Here is a 17340-nt window from a genome sequence, read left to right as displayed (position 1 = left end):
TGACTTCCTCCCCTCCCCTGGTTCAATTTCCTACTCCCCCATTGGTGTTTGCTGGAGTCACCCCTTAACTTCTGGAGGAACCACTTAAAGACAGCGAACAAACACTCTAGTTAGTGCTATGGCCCCAGCCAGTGTTTTATTAGGCAGAGAGATAAGCAGGTAGAGAGAGGCACACTCCATTCCTAATTCTTATCACAATTGTGTGAGGAGCTGCAGTAGGGAGAGAGCTGTGAAGCATTTACTGAGCAGAAGACAAAGCCAGTCACTCTCAGGCAGGCTGACTAGGATATGCCTGGCTTTTTCTGGGTGAGCTAATAAACTGGATCTCTTACAAAGTTCTATATAAGAGTGAAGAGAGAGATAAAACCTCTGAAAGAGCTGTCTTCCAGAAATAAGAATGTAAAGGCTAAAACAGACCCACTGTAACATTGTAACACTGAAATAGATTTCTGTTGACATCCTTTGAGATATTTCTAAAAGCAAGAAGTTTTCTGAGAAACAGAAATCATTGGAAATTTTAAAGTACTCAGGAGTATTGAGAACACTATGTTTGCTGAGAAGACTGCTCAGCTCAACAAAAACTTATTCAAGATCTAAGAGAAATATCTCCATCAATTATGTATCTGAACCAGACAACTCCTACACATTGGCCTCGATAAAAATAAGTGTTCTTGAGAATCTCGATTATTTTGTCCTTTGGGACATCAGAATCTTGACTGTTGTAGTGAAGCAGGTTTCTCTCCAGGTTAGAAATCTTTGTGCTGCAATATTTGGAAAGAGTTTCTTTGGCTTAAAATTTTATGTAAGGCTCAAGTATACCTGATAAGAGTAATTGAACAACTTATGAAATGTAGATTTTACATTTTTAAGAAATAATTATCTTAGATTGACATTAGCAGGATAGCAGATCAGAAAGCTCCAGGTCCTTGTAGGTTTGTGACAATTCTCCATTGTCAGATGATGGTTATAATTTTTTAGCAATAAAGTATTTTTAAATTAAGGCATGTACATTGTTTTTTAGACATAATGCTATTGCACACTTAACAGATTACAGTGTAGTGTAAACAAAACTTTTATATGCACTGGGAAACGAAAAAATTCCTGTGACTCACTTTATATTAATATTCAATTTATTGCAGTGGTCTGGAATTGAACCTGCAATTTCTCTAAGTCTGCCTAAAGAGAAGTTGAACAACACCCTAAGTCAATTGGACCTAACAGACATAAAGAACAGTCCCCCCCACAACATCAAAATACACATTTTCCTCAAGTGCACATGGAACATTCTACAATATAGACCGTATCTTAGGCCACAAAACAAGTCTCAATAAACTTAAAAAGACTGAAATCATATACCATATCTTTTCTAATCACAGTAGAATGGACCTAGAAAGCAGAAAAATCCACAAATATGTGAAAATTAAACACCACAATCTTAAAAGAACAAGGGTTCAAAAGGCAATTCACTAGAGAAATTAAAAATATATTGAGACAAATGCAAATGAAAACACAACATACCAAAACGTATAGAATACAGAGAAAGCAGTCCTAAGAGGAAAATTTATAACTGCAAATGCTTACATTAAAAAAGAAGAAATGTCTCAAATAAACAACCAAACTTTACACCTTAAGAAACTAGAAAAGGAAGAGCAAAACTAAACCCAAAGATAGAAAAAGGAACTTATAATAACTATTAGAGCAGAGATAAACAAAATAGAGACTGGAAAATCAATTCAGAAAATCAATGAAACCAGGAATTGATTCTCTGAAAATATCAAAAAGTTGACAAATCTTTAGCTAGCCTGAGGAAAAAAAAAGAGAAAAGAATCAGAAATGAAAGAGGAGACATTACAACAGATTTTACAGAAACAAAAAGAAGTATAAGAGAAAACTATGAACAATAGTCTGCTACAAAATTGGATAACCCAGTTGAAATGGATACATTTCCAGAATCACACACCTTTCACGACTGAGTCAGGATCCAGCTAAAGTCAAGGAAGGGAAAATAATGAACTAGTAAGAAATCAGAGTGAACAGAAAATGTAAAAGAAAGCAGAGGTATAAAACCCCCACTGTTGATGGTGGAAATTAATTTGGATGGATTTTAACTCACACTGTTAAAATATATAGTCCACAGATTGGATTAAAAAAATAAATTCTAATGCTTCACTATTTATAAGATAAATGGTTTGCTATTTATAATAGAAAATAAAATGGTAGTAATAAAAATGATCCATAGATAAACATGTGTTGTGTTCTTACTACATGCCAAGCACTTTCAAACTCTTTAACATATGCTGTATCTCAACAAGGAGACAGACAGAGAGATAATTAGATAAGTAACTGGCCGGGGTGGAGCCAGGGAATCGAATGAGTGGACTTTGGAGGCCACACTCATAAATGCTATACTATTTTTCAAAGAAAAAGATTGGAAATTTAATAAAGAAAATAAAATGATGGAACAAGAACATACTATACTACAAAAAGGAAACAGCAACATCAATACTGAAACCTCATGAGGCATCATTTAAAGTCAAAGATAAAATCTACCAAGAAAATGGAATGTTCATGAATGTTTATGTATATGTATGTGCAAGAGTGTCAGTGAACATCTGTGGCAATGACTGTTAGAAATATAAGGAGAATCTCATAAAAACACAATCAAGGCATGGTGTTTAACAAACTCCTTTCAGATGGACTCAGGCTGGAATTTTGTTACCTGCTTTCCTGGTCTGAAGGTCATGGGACTTCCCAGTCTCCTGTGAGCCAATTCCTTATACTATATCATATATAAATAATATTATATCTCCTATTGTTTACTGGAGAATAACCAGAGAAGCAGAATAACAGAGAAAAAAAAGCATAAATAGAAACCAGAAAAACAGAACCTTAACACAAGTGGAAACTAAAATAACTCTTCCCTCATCCCCTTCCGCTACTACCAATCTAATCATCTGAAATTAAAAATAATAATTATTAATTCTAAAATAGTCCTCAGATCAAACTGTAGAAAAAAACAAAACTAAAATTATGGACTTTTTAGAAGTCCAAGACAAGGAGGACACTGTATATTGGTCCAAATTTATAGCAGAAGAAAACCCATGGTCATAAATGTTTTAATTAACAAGTAAAAATATTTGGAAATATATTCACTAGAAGTTACTCAAGGATTAAAGAATGTACTACCAAAGGAAGTTAGAGAAAAGCATTTACAAACACCAAAGTAGTCACTAACAAATTTAAAATCGAACAAAAATGCCCAGATAAGCAATCTATAGAACTGATAAATAAAACCAAGTGTTGCTTCCAGGAAAAGACCAATAAGTAAATCAATCTGATGCACATCTCTTCAAGAAAAACACAAAGATCCACAACCTGCAGTGCTGTGAAGGAGAAAAGAAATGTTCAGACAGATGTAAAGCTTTTTCTTTAAGAGCATATTCTGCATAAATTTCATCCAAAACATTAAAAAATATAGATGCATTTGATGATTTTTCCATAAATTACCAACATTTGCCAAGAAAAGGTGAAACAGTTAGTAGACCAGCCACCATAATAGAAACTAGAGTCTATCAAATCCATCTTTTCAAAAGGCTTCATGCCCTGATGGTTTTATAGAAAAGTTTTACCTAAATTTAAGGAATAGATACTTTTAAAATATAATAAACTACCTCAGAACAATAGGTATTAAGAAAAAAAAAAGGAAGGTAGAAGGCAATTTCACAGATGAATAGAAAAGCAAAGATAATAAATCAAATTCTAGTATGTCTAACACTATAATAAAAGAAAAATACTCTTATCAAATAGCATTTCTTTCAGGAAAGAGAGGGAGAGTCAACATTTTTGAATCCATTATTATCTCAGAAGCCAGAGAGAAACACCCTCAGCCTGATCACGGATATTGATCAGAAGCCACAGTCACACCATAATCACCAGCAAAGTTAAGGGATGTTCCCAGCACCGCCAGGGCAGAGGTCACGGTCTCCACAAGCCCACATTTGTTCAATGCAGTATGTCTTACTTGAGCTATACATAGTCTGTATTACAAATATACGTAAATACAAGAAACACACCTTTTCAGGAAGTAAATCTGGAGGAAAATGAAATTAGTACTTGTATGTTTTAGAGGTTTGAGCTATTATTTCGTAAGTAGTAATTTTTAGTTTGTGATTATGTAAGCTTTTTTTTATTACATTATTAAATTCCATCAGTGGCCTCCACCACGGGGTGGCCACCTTAGCACACCTAAACATTCCACCTCACGTGAAGACTCAGGGGTGTGGCTAGTTTCGGAGTATCTGTGGGTCTCAGACTAGGATAGTGTGTTCCCTGTTAATGACTGGAAGACCACTTTTGAACGAACAGAACATTTGAAAGTTTCATGACTTCAGGGACCAAAGCCTCTTAGTGCCTCTGATTTCATCAGAGTTTAGACAAAGTAGACATTTCTTAGTTTCTAAGCATGAACATTCCTTTGTGGTCTATTTTTCAGCTTGATTTTGATATAAATGTAAAGCAAAACTGTCATCACTTTTAGCCCCTGAGGATTCTTTCTATCCTTTGCTGATATGGTTCTACTTCTCCTGGAGGCTCCTTGATGCTGTCTCCTGAGCTGACATCACTCAGATAGAGGGTAGAGCGTCGGGAGCAGGAGGATGGGGTGTGTGTGTGAGATTAGCTGTGTGAAGCACTGGAAGTTTGGGACTGAACAGTAACCGCCGAGGATCAAAGTGTTCTGGGAATTAATTTTCCTAAGTAAACAAGGATTCCAGAAACACATCTTGTCCCTAATTCCTTGGTGACTCTCTGTCCTTTCCACAACCATCCTGTGCATATAGGCACTCAAACAATATTTATTGACTAGGTCTTAGATTACTTGATGGTATTGAACCAATGTGAATTTCTTGGTTTTGATACTTGCACTATGGTTATGTAAGATTGCTGGTGAGAGGGGAGGCTGGGGAAATTGTTCAGGGACACTCCATACTATTTTTGCATCTTCCCTGTAAATCTAATTTTATTTAAAGCAACAAGTTTAAAAAAAAAAAACTGGATAGAGGAGGTATTATTTAAGTGGATCTTTAAAGAACAGAGTTTTAAACAGAGCAGTGAGGGAAGAAGAGACCGGGAAGAGGAATAAAAGATCAGGTTTTCAAAAAGGCCAGAATAGCTGGTGGCTCAGCTGGGGTGGGAGAGAGATCTTTCATGCAAAGTGCCTCTGAGTCCATCAGGCTTGTAGGTGAGAGCAAGGCCAAAAGTTCCTGAATAGAGCAGCCACATGACTAATAATATCATTCAGAAACAAAAGGATCATGGGGAGCAGGTAGATGAAAGAGGGGCAAAAGTGGACTCAGGAAGACCGCGCAGTTGGCTGCTCATGTATTCAGGGGAGAAAAATTAATGTCCCTCACCCAGGATGGTGTTGGAGGTGAAGCAAGTCTGAGAGCCCCTTTTTAAGGGTGTGGTGGATAGGCCCGGGGGCTTTTCTTGACCTACCAACGCCTGTCCTACTCAAGGACAGTGTCTTCTCATTATTGGTGCTTTATTGCTGATACGAAGGGGAAAAAGCCTTGCCAATGGAAGATGTTGAGTCAGGTGAGGAGTCTAGCTTTCACTTTCCTCTTTTCCCTTCTTGGGTAGACAACCTGGAGCAAGGGGGGCATGTCCTCAGGCCACTGAAAGGGGCCTCTTGACCATCAAGTTGCTCCTTGCCGACCTTTGTATTAGTTAAGTGTGAATGAATCAGATTCATATGGAGATGGTTTCTTTCAGTCTGACATGTGGATTTAATGAGAAATGGACTTTACACAATACATTTGGGGTTTTGCTCAACTGAACACATTTTGGAAACAGTTGGAAATTAAGGGAGTGCCCTGAGACTCTTCAGTCCTGTTTGTTTTGCTATCTCAATATTTGGAACATGACCATCTCCTTAAGGTCTAGAGTTTTCCAGACTTCAGGGTGGAATGGAGCATTGCATTCCCAGAGGGCATTGGTGAACTATCCAAATGTCTAGCAAGGGAGGGCTCCTGGAGACCACCCCCGATGGTCTGCTCCCATGGTGTTGAAACCAGGGTCTGCGTCAAATTTCTTGTTCTGATACACTCCTCCTTCAGTTGCCTTCTGATCCACAGGAAAGGCAGACAAAGATGAGAGCAAGGCATCTTCAAAACTCTGGAAGTTAAGTTATCGAACCAACATGAAAGTTCAAAGGCACCTTAAAGGCAATGATTTCTAAGCTACAGAATTAGGCAGAACTAGTGAGCCTTGTCTCTGGCTAAGGATGCTACCATTTTTGGAGACTTTCAAAGCTGAGAATTGCACTCAGCTTTGAGCACAGGCCGGTAGGCTGTGTGAGGACAGACCAGCCTGTGGGCCTTTGGGGCTACTAGCAGCTGGCAATTATCTGATGACAGCCTCCACCTTCCATCCAGACCAAAACGTCAAGAGGAAGGAACAGTTTCAGCAGAGGGAGGAAGGTGGCCATGGGAGGTGGCTTTGATTGAGACTCGTATAAACTTGACTACTTCCCGGGAAAGAACCCAGGGAAAAAGAAAAAAAATAAAATAAATAAAACACTAACCACTAACCCCTAGAAGTCCTACCCTTCTTTGCCTGGAGAAAGAGACAAATGCAAAGGAAAGAGAGTTAGCAGGCAAGAAGGGGGCAGTGAGGAGTGTTGTGTGGCTCTTGTGTTGGGTCAAGGTGAATGGGGGTTTGAGCCCCTCCTCCATGTACCCCATGTCTAGGCAGGTGAACTCGCCGACCTCGGATACCTGACCCATAACATGGGGGTCATGGAAGGTGTGCCTCACAAGGTCACACAGCAAAAGACTGTGTGTAAAGGACTTGGCATGTGGCCAAACACAGATTTTTTTTTTTTTTTAATGGGAGCAGAAATAGACAGCAGCTTTTGAGGAAAATTTTACCACCTTGGAATCTAAGGAGAGGTAAGACCAAGATGGACAGACCCATAGAGGATGAGGAATTCTGGCCCATTCTCTCCCAGGGGTAACAAAATGTGCCTGCATTTTGGAAACAGAGACTTTGGGGGTAAAATTTTCCCTCTGTCCTCATGTGCAGACTTAAGGGAATCATGTCCCTTCTCTGAACCCCACTGCTGGTGGCTTTCATGCTGGGGCTGCAGTCAGCTCAAGGCTCTGCTGAGAGTCTCCTGGACTCTCTGTCAAAGATCTGGGTGCTGTAACCACATGCGTAAACCTTGCAGCTTCCTGAAGATTTCTGCTACCAGTTCTTTGTTGAATCATCCTCATCTTCATGATTCCACACCTTTCAATGGCATCATCTCTTCTCAGATAGTTTTCTCTACTGAATTTCCATCTGAACAGGGTACAAGAGCCCACCCAGACCAAATGAAGCAGAACCACTTGGGTGGAGCCCAGTGATTTGTGTTTGAACAAACTCATCTGGGCTGAGGCTAACTCAGGCTTCAGAACCATGACTCTACCTCCTTAATTAATTGAGAAATTTTATCCACTTGATCAGTCATGATATCATAAGGATGAGTTGGTCTCATACTACTTCTGGTTTTTGTTGATTTATTTTAGAAGTTTCTAGATTTATGCTTTATGTTGTTTTCCTTTGTTATTTACTGCATAAAATACAGTTGCATTATCACTGTGGGTGAGGCCATGTATTAATAATTGGTATCCTTTTTGTGTTAGTTTATCATTTTTTGCTTTAACTTTATCTTTGTCTGATATTATTACTGTGACTCCTAGCTTTCTCTTTGTTAACATTTGCTTGGTCACTCTTTGCCTAATCTGATTTCATTAGTTTCTTTTTAATTTACATTTTATTTACATTTATTCTACATTTATTAGTGTCATGTCATCCAAATGTACTAATTAAACATGACATTTTATGTTTTACATGTTACTAACTTTACTTTTGAGATTTTTATTTGTTTTCAATATACTCTTTATTTCCATCATTTGCTCTAAAAATTGCCTTTCCTTTCTTTGCTTTGTTTTCCCCTTTCTTTTCATTTCTCTCTCTCTTTCTCTTTCTTTCTCTCTTTCCTTTTCTTTTTGATATTTGAGGTATGTGTGTGTTTGCCTTCCAGTAATTTGGAGGATTTATAGTACATTTTAGTTGTCATTATTATTCATATGTCACACCTATGAATAATAAGTACACTTATGTCTTAATTTAAGAAGTATAGATAGTATCTATAGACTCCACCTTCCTATTTTTGCCACCTATAATATTGTCTTATTGTGTGTGTGTTGATGTGTGTTTGTATGTGTGTGTGGTTCTTTTTACTACAGCAGTATACTTAAAAACTTTTTTTTCTTTTTAATAAGGAATGCTTTATGAATTTGTGTGTCATCCTCGTGCAGGGACCATGCTATTCTCTGTATTGTTCCAGTTTTACTATATATGCTGCCCAATCAAGCACACTTACAACTTTGTTAAATTTAGAGAGTGTAAGGAAAGATCCTTTCTTATCTTTCTTCTTCAGTGATGAAAGGAGAGCATTCCCTAGTCCACAGTGATGATCAGTCTTCACCTCCCCTAACACTGAAGTCCGACTGGCCTCAGCTTGGTCTCGGTTGCGAAGTATCAACATACAGCTTCCCTCCAGAGAGAGAACAACTTGGTAAAATGATAAAATACCTCCATCTGCCAAGTAAATTGCATGTGTTAATCTTATACTTTTCTTTATCAGCTCAATCTATTCTTTGGCATCCATGGTAAGTAAACAATTTTTATTGTCATAAGATAAATGAGCGGGCGGGAATTAGAGTCTCTTGCATTGAAACTAATTAAGTCCTTAGAGAAACGGGTGATTCATGATTTTGCGCCGACTGGGAAAATGCTATTATGGCTAGACGCATTTCACTGGTTTTGGCTAAGAAATGCCACTGTGCTCTTTTCAAGGTTTATTACAAGGTTCTGGATAGAGAATGCATCTTAAAACAACCCAGCAGTGAATATTTCCTTATATAGTCGTCTAACATTTATAGACTTTTTTTCCCCTCTTAAAAATTTAAATGTAATTCAGTGTAACTTCTCGCAGTCAAAATCACCACTTCCTCCAATTTTCTCACTGCTCCATCCCCAGCCCGCAGCTCAGTTAATTGGTAGAATTCCCCCCTCTTTTGGCTGCTGTATCCACTTCTCCTGGTCCTCTGTGGCTGAAAATGGAGGCCCCCACCTGGGTGCTTGGAAAGATCAACGAGCTACTCCCTAATAGAGGCAGCCAGCTGAGCCAACGCCTAACAAATCAAACCCAAAAGTAACAAGGGTAAGCTGTGACGATGTGAGAGAGTGGCAGGGACATATACACACTACCAAATGTAAATTAGATAGCTAGTGGGAAGCAGCAGCATAGCACAGGGAGTTCACCTCTGTGCTTTGTGACCACCTAGAGGGGTGGGATAGGGAGGGTGGGAGGGAGGGTGACACAAGAGGGAAGAGTTATGGGAACATATGTATATGTATAACTGATTCACTTTGTTGTAAAGCAGAAACTAACACACTATTGTAAAACAGTTATACTCAAATAAAGATGTTAAAAAAATTTAAAAATTAAAAAAACAAACAAACAAACACAAAAGTAACAGGGAAATCTCTGTTCAGCCGGTGCCCTGAGGTTAGGGGCCCTGCTACTACCACCTTCATAAGGACCTCTGCGTCCCTGAATTCCTGAATGGAAAAGAGAGGGAAATATTTGCAAATGAAGCAACTGACAAAGGATTAATCTCCCAAATTTACAAGCTGCTCATGCAGCTCAATATTTAAAAAACAAACAACCCAATCCAAAAATGGACAGAAGACCTAAATAGACATTTCTCCAGAGAAGATATACAGATTGCCAACAAACATATGAAAGGATGCTCAACATCACTAATCAATAGAGAAATGCAAATCAAACTACAGTGAGGTATCACCTCACACCAGTCAGAATGGCCATCATCAAAAAAATGTACAAACAATAAATGCTGGAGAGAGTGTGGAGAAAAGGGAACACTCTTGCACTGTTGGTGGGAATGTAAATTGATACAACCACTATGGAGAACAGTATGGAGATTCCTCAAAAAACTAAAAATAGAACTACCATGCGACCCAGCAATCCCACTACTGGGCATATAACCTGAGAAAACCATAATTCAGAAAGAGTCATGAACCACAATGTTCATTGCAGCACTATTTACAATAGCCAGGACATGGAAGCAACCTAAGTGTCCATCAACAGATGAGTGGATAAAGATGAATGGCATATATATATACAATGGAATATTACTCAGCCATATAAAGAAATGAAACTGAGTTATTTGTAGTGACTTGGATGGACATAGAGTCTGTCATACAGAGTGAAATAAGTCAGAAAGAAAAACAAATACCGTATGCTAACACATACATATGGAATCTAAAGAAAAATAAAGGTTTGGATGAACCTAGGGGTAGGACAGGAATAGAGATGCAGATGTAGAGAATGGACTTGAGGACATGGGGAGGGGGAAGGGTAAGCTGGGACAAAATGAAAGAGTTTCAGGGACTTATAAATACTACCAAATGTCAAATATATAACTAGTGGGAAGCAGCCACAGAGTACAGGGAGATCAGCTCGGTGCTTTGTGACCACCTAGAGGTGTGGGATAGGGAAGATGGGAGGGAGATGCAAGAGGGAGGGGATATGGGGATGTATGTATGCTTATGACTGATTCACTTTGTTATAAAGCAGAAACTAACACACCATTGTAAAGGAATTATACTCTAATAAAGATGTTTAAAAAAGAGTGGAGACTTTGCTTCTCTCACGGGTTCTGGGCTCCATGTCTATGTTGCACTGGTCGTCAAGGAAACAACTTTGGGGAATGCAGGGGCTGCTCTGAGGGTAGGGGAAGCTCTCTCAAGGTGCTGAGATAAAGAGTTGGTACAGATGAATCTTTACTGACAGATTCCATTTCATTCCAACCTGCCCCAGTTTCTGTGAGCAGCCACGCCTCAGACCCCCGTTGTGACCTGGAGGCTGGGTGGCTGGTGGTGGCATGGAGCACCCCCATAGGAAGAGAAGAGATGGAGGGGAATCTTCTTATCTAGATTCTCTGGCTGTGCCAGTGGGGTGGCCTTGACTATGAGTGGGGCCATTCCAAAAAAGCATCCATAGGGAAAGCTAGAGTTGTGTTGGTAATAGCTGATGAAAAAAATCTGCTCTCTCCACTAATTTTTGTAGATTATAGAATATTTACTATCTTTCTTTGAAAGAAATACTGTAAAATCAACTTTTTTATTCTGTTTCTTCTTTCCAGTGGTCAAGGTCTTTATTTTAACAAGCACACCTGAGTGCACGTCCTTCCCCCACCCCTCCAGCAGCAGGCACTGCTGGTGTCCTGCTTATATCCTCTCAGTACTCATTTCTACGGCCAAAGACTCTCTGCACTTGTTCTAACTGTGGCACATGCTCACTTTGCCTATCTGAGAGGCCAGAAGTGCCAGAGAATTAACACGCCACCTAACAACAGCCTTTACCTATGATGCATGGGTTTTGGTGGATACCTCAACTTCTTAGGCTCTCACGTGGACTGACTCTGTGGCATGTCCTCCAGGAGTTCCAAACAGGATGAAACTCCACTTGCCTTCGGCACTAACTTGTTGATTAAGAATTCTTCATGGGCAACTCACATTTATAAGATATCCCAGCTGGGAAGCAGTGACTTATCCAAGGCAGAAAGACCTTTCAGGAGGCTAGGAGTAGACATAGGTAGACTTATCAACTCAATCTGAGGAAGAAGTTGGCTGCCACAGCTAAATGAAGATGCAATGAATCGATCATGGGTGTAGTGAGTTCTCTGACTGCAGCAGCATTTAAATAAAGAATGAAAAGTCCTGAGGCTGGAGTTTTGAAAAGGGGACTCAAACAGCAGCTGGGTAGCTGTAGGTTTAAGAACTTTTCCAAGAGTGAAATTCTCTAGGTACAGTGTGCTTGGTTATGGGTAATGTGATCACCCACTCCACCACTGTGTTTTCTCTGTTCTGCATTTACAAGTGTGAATGATGACCTTGAGTAGATACAGTCATGCCCCTGTGAAGCACTGGGACACACCTAGGGTCAACAGAAGTTTGTCTCCTCCTCCAAATTCAAAGACTTTGGGCTCAGATCACTTGCAAGATTGTCATTAAAGTCTCTGTTTCTCTTTGACGAACATCGTCTTCATGCCTAGAATATAAACAGGGACCGTGTCATGTCTTCACTGATGTCATTGTCATCACCTTGCACTGTGAGTGGCCCATTGCAGGTGCTTGGTAGCTGTTTATGGTATGAAGGACAGTGAGTCCTGTGTTTGGCTCTGAGGATACAAAGATGAACAGGCGACATCCCTTTTTCCTTCAAGAGCTCACATCAACAGATGATTCCTACACAACATCAAAGAAGATAGAGAGCAGGGAGGTGGGTGCACAAGGGTGAAGGGCATGTCAGGGAAGATTTTCCAGTGAAGCTGATGATGGAGATGGCTTAGTGTAGGGAGTCTCCATCCTCAGTATGCCTGAGAATCCCCTGGGGATGCTGTGAAAATGCTGATTCTGAGTCAATGGTCTGGAGTAGAGCTTGAGTTCTGTATTTCTAACAAGCTCCCAGGTGACATGACGCATCTGGTCAGCAGACCACTCTTCAAGTAGCAAGGTCTTAGAAGGTAATTATGTTTTCCCCAAACGAGGGGGATTCCAGAAAGAGCAAAGAGCATAGAGACATGGATATACAGACAGGAAGTGTTAGAAGATTGTTGAACAGTTTGGTAAGGATGGAACTTAAGTTGTATTGAGAAAATAACAAAAGAGAAAGTGTATGAAGAGGACCATGGGCCATAGGTCCTGGCTGTGGAATTTCATTGTTAACCTTATTCTTATAGGCAATAGGGAGACACCATATGTTTCTAAGAACAAAGTGGCTTGATTGGCTTGCGATTTAGATGGACCACCGGGTGTCTGTGCAGTGAAGCATGAGTTGGGTGGAAAAACTCAAGATCTTTGAATTATGATCCAATATAGCAATACAAATGAAAGGCAGTGAGGGATTTACCACGGCAAGGGCTGTGATGATGGAGAAGAAGGGATAGATTCACACAATGTTTGGGAAATAGAATCAACAGTATTGATACAGAATCTGGGAGAAAGTACGGATAGACTACAGTCAGCCCTCCACATCTTCAGGTTCCACATCGGCAGAATCAACGAATGGTGGGTCAAAAATATTTGAAAAAATTCCAGGAGTTTCAAAAAGCAAAACTTGAATTCACCATGCACTGGCAACTATTTATGTAGCATTACATAGTATTAGGTATTATAAGTAATCTAGAGATGATTTAAAGTATATGGAAGAATATGCATAGGTTGTATGCAAATTCTGTGCTATTTTATGTAAGAGAGGAACATCTGCAGAATTTGGTATCCACAGAGGGTCCTGGACCCCCCTCCCCTGTTGACACTGAAGGAAGACTGTAGTAAACAAAAATATCATTCAGATTTCTTGCCTGGGAGCTTGAGTGGATGAACTGCAGCATTGACCAAGATAGAGAATCCTGGAGAGGAACAGCGGGCTTGCAGGAAGACAGGGAATTCAGTTATTGATTTTGAGGAACACCCAGACTTGTGTACACATGTGCATACACACACACACACACACGCACACGCACGCGTGTATAAGCATGTTGGCCAAGGGGGCGCCAGATGCTGCCTTAACCAAATGATCAAGGTCAACAGCAATGTTGATGAGTCATGCTAACATCATGTACCCACTAATAGGATGTGATGAGGACACTACACCTCTGTAATATTCTTCCTCAGAACCCATACTCCCAGTCTAACGATGAGCAAAACATTAGAAAACCCAAGTCAAGTTACAGTCTGTAAAATAACTACCCAATACTACTCAAAATCATCAAGGTCATAAAAAAACAAGGAAAAGCTGAGAAACAGTCATAGACTCAGGAGACTAAATCCAATGGGAGATCTTAGCTTGAATCCTGGCATATAAAGAGAATATTAGTGGAAAAACTGGTGAAATTCACCCAAAAAATTTAGTTAATAGTAATATACAAATGTTAATTTCTTAGTTCTGAAAACTGTACTGTGGAAATTTAAGATGTAACTATTAGGGAAAGCAGGGTGAAGGTATACCAGAAGTCTCTGTAATGTCTTTGCAATTTTTTCTGTAAATCTAAAATTATTCCAAAATTTAAAAGTTTGTTAATTACTAAGTGTGGAATCTCAGAATCAGATAGCTTGTAATGTTTTCCATATTCCTTTGATTCTTAAAGCAATTATTATAGAATCAGCCTAAAATGTAGTTTTGATTTTTTTTTGAATTGTTATTTACTGTATGTTTCTTAGTGGTTAAGTGATTATTAGCATTTTTATTCCAAAGAATACCGTACACTTTTTTGCACAAATATATACTTAATAATAGAAAAGTTAGAAGAACTTACCAAAAACAGTTAACTGGTTTCATACTGAAATTTGTTTCTTATAACTTCCAGAGATTTCTTATTTAAAATTATGGCCTTTGTTGTTAATAAATGGATAGCACTTTAGTATCTTCCCTCAAAAAAGTGTTTGCAAAACTCTATCATAACACAGATTGCACTGTACTGTAAAATTTTAAATAAATCTCTCTTTCCCCTGCACGTGAATGAGTTCCTTGAGGACAGAGATTGTATTCATATTTATCCCCTACCCAGTTCCCAGACTGAGACAATGTCGGGCACCGACAGTAATTTTGAATAAATAAATCCTGCCAAGCATATTATTCTTTATTCGTGTCCTCAAGAGGGCAGTTACTTAGACAATAGAAAGACATTTGCATCACGCAGAGCTGAGCTCACCCTAAGGTCAGACAGATAATGGCTGCAAAAGTAAATTAAAGACCATTTTTGGAAATTAACTTTTCAAACTGTGTGCTGTAAAGTCACAATCCAGGTCAGGCAAATGTCAGGAATCAGGGTGCCCTTACCAGGAAGTCAGTGGGAGGAGACCAAGAAAAGGGTGAAGGTCAACTAACTCATATTTCTCTGTGGTGGGAGCTGTTTTTGCAACTAGTCCCTGCTGACTTAATAAATGGGAAAGAAACTGCCTGACACTGGTCGTTCTGCAGACACATCCCACTTTGGCTCTGCCTTCCTCACCCCACCCTGGTATTACCTGCGTGGGTCATGTGGTTTCCAAGGTGATTTTAATTAAATTAGTGGTGACCATTGTAACAAGTTACCACAGCAATTGTTGGTGGTGCCAATGTTTACAGGAAATGAGCCATTGCGTTTAGCTCTAATAGATTCAAGCAGGAAAGAGAGTAAAACATGTATTTAGGGAATTGTTCTTGGGAGTCTGTGAGACAATGAGGGTTGTTTGGAGCCGTGACAGGAAAGTCAGTGAGAGAATGACAGGTACAAGCATGCTGGTTAGTGAGCGGTGGGCACCTCTGCAGACTTCTTCACTCAAGTTAATCGTCCTTCTGGGAAGAAGTCAGAGGTCTAGCATGTGAGGACCAAACTGAAACAGGAAGCAAAGCAGAGGACCACAAAGATGAGGTCAAGAGGCCAGGAAGGCAGTGAATATTTTGTTTCTGCCCAGAAAACCTACAGACAGGAGACTCCTTGGGTCCAGGAGGCACCACCTCCCCTTCGAGCATGGGCCCCTCTCCTCCCTGGTTACCCCAGACACCCTGGCTCCACATTCCCAGTCTCTGCAGAGATTTCTCTTTGCCCTCTTCCTTAAGTCACCCGAACTCAGCACAGTGTCTGGCACCAATGATAACTTTGAATAAATAACTACTGCTAAGTGTATTACTCTGTATTCTTGTACCTTAGACAAGTGTGTCATCACAAGGGTCACTGCTGGGGAAAGATGGGCCAGTTCCCACTGGAGGCTCAGAAAGAAGCATAGAATACCTCTCCAAGCAGTGAGGAGCTGAGGTGCTTTCTGCATCTCCTCGAATCACCACTCACTTGTTCCTGGTGCTACCCGCCTGCCCTACACGTGGGTGTAGCTCCTTCTCACCCAGAGCCGCCCCGGGCAAAGTCGCTGGGGCACAGGGTAGGAAACTGCTCGCACAGGGGGTGTGGGGACGTGGGCACGTGAGTGGGTCCACTGCTGCAGTATTAACACCACATATTCTGGTTGTCTCTTAGCTGTCCACCTCTAGGACTTAGAGCAGCCTCCCTTTACAGGAGAAGAGTGCGTAGGGATGCTTGGGGGAGGCCAGTCTGGAAGCAGAATGCAGGGCAGGTCGAAGCAGATGGAGATGATGCTCGGGAGAGAGAACTGGGTGGCAAATACACCAAAGTGAAAATACCGGAACCAGTGAGTGAGGGTCTGAAAGGCAGTGAGAGCAGGAACTGGAGAACTGGATGAGACAGAATTCATAAAAGACACAGTGACAGGATGTGGACAATTGTATTTAGGGATGGAAAGGTAGGGAAAAGTGAAAGATGAGTCTCAGATGTTGAGGTTGGATAGGTGGACTCATGTGGGAAACAGCAGAGCTTTGTGGTCCCTCCTAATCTGCCTGTGCTCTTGGGTGATCCCAGTAACTGAGGACCTCTGCTTTCTCATTGTTTTCATGAAGACATCGGAATGCATTCTATTTAATCTCTGTGTGCCTTTACCTTGCCACGATCCTAGGTTTCCAAGAGCGGTTGGAAATTCGTTTTACTATCTAGAGTGCTGGACCCTTCTCATTGCAAAACTTGCTCCTGGCACTGGTTCAGGCCAGTCACGTGGGGCATGAATCCCATCACACACCTGTGCTTCCCAATCAGATGGGAAATGTGTCAAAAGCAATTACAACCAATACAAAAATTGCCAAAGCTTGGGAATTATTTCCTTCATTAAAAATAGAGCTAATTTTAGCTATCATTATAACAACATTACTCTCTGCTATCGTGTTGGCAAGTGCCAAGGATAGGTCCTAGGGATGACGTCAGTACTTGACGTCAGTTGGATAGAAAGGAGTTGGGCTGTGGTGACATCCAGCAGAAATAGTCTCCAGGGACAGATGAGAGTACAACTTTCGTGTCCTCCCCCAGCCCCAAAGGCCCTCACCAACAGACACACAGCTGCAGACGAGGGAGGTTTCTGAAACTCAGCCGGGCACTGCCACTCCCCAACCCGAGGCTGAAGCAGTCCAGGAAGCTGTCCTGCCTGGACCCATGATGGGGGTGGGTAGTTGCTGCCCATCAGTGGCAGAGTTGGATGGGACCCACATGATAGGGAGAGTGCAGCACCCGAATCTCAACGGACAGCCAAAGAACACATGGCGTGAGGACATCCCTAATCTCAGAGTGGTGGACCTGGCAGCAGGGCCACCTCTTGTTGTTC

General features: G+C 40.6%; 1 non-coding gene across 1 annotated transcript; it reads right to left on the bottom strand.

Moving 5' to 3' along the window:
* Positions 1-8318: 8318 nt before the first annotated feature.
* LOC131741940 (U6 spliceosomal RNA) lies at positions 8319-8422 on the bottom strand. Its single transcript, XR_009331292.1, has one exon. It is a non-coding gene; the product is annotated as a U6 spliceosomal RNA (small nuclear RNA).
* Positions 8423-17340: the final 8918 nt, after the last annotated feature.

Source organism: Kogia breviceps, chromosome 14, assembly GCF_026419965.1.
Source record: "Kogia breviceps isolate mKogBre1 chromosome 14, mKogBre1 haplotype 1, whole genome shotgun sequence".
Classification (NCBI taxonomy): Eukaryota; Metazoa; Chordata; class Mammalia; order Artiodactyla; family Physeteridae; genus Kogia; species Kogia breviceps.
The sequence above is the reverse complement of the archived record's forward strand: the minus strand, read 5'-3'. Positions and strand labels throughout refer to the sequence as shown.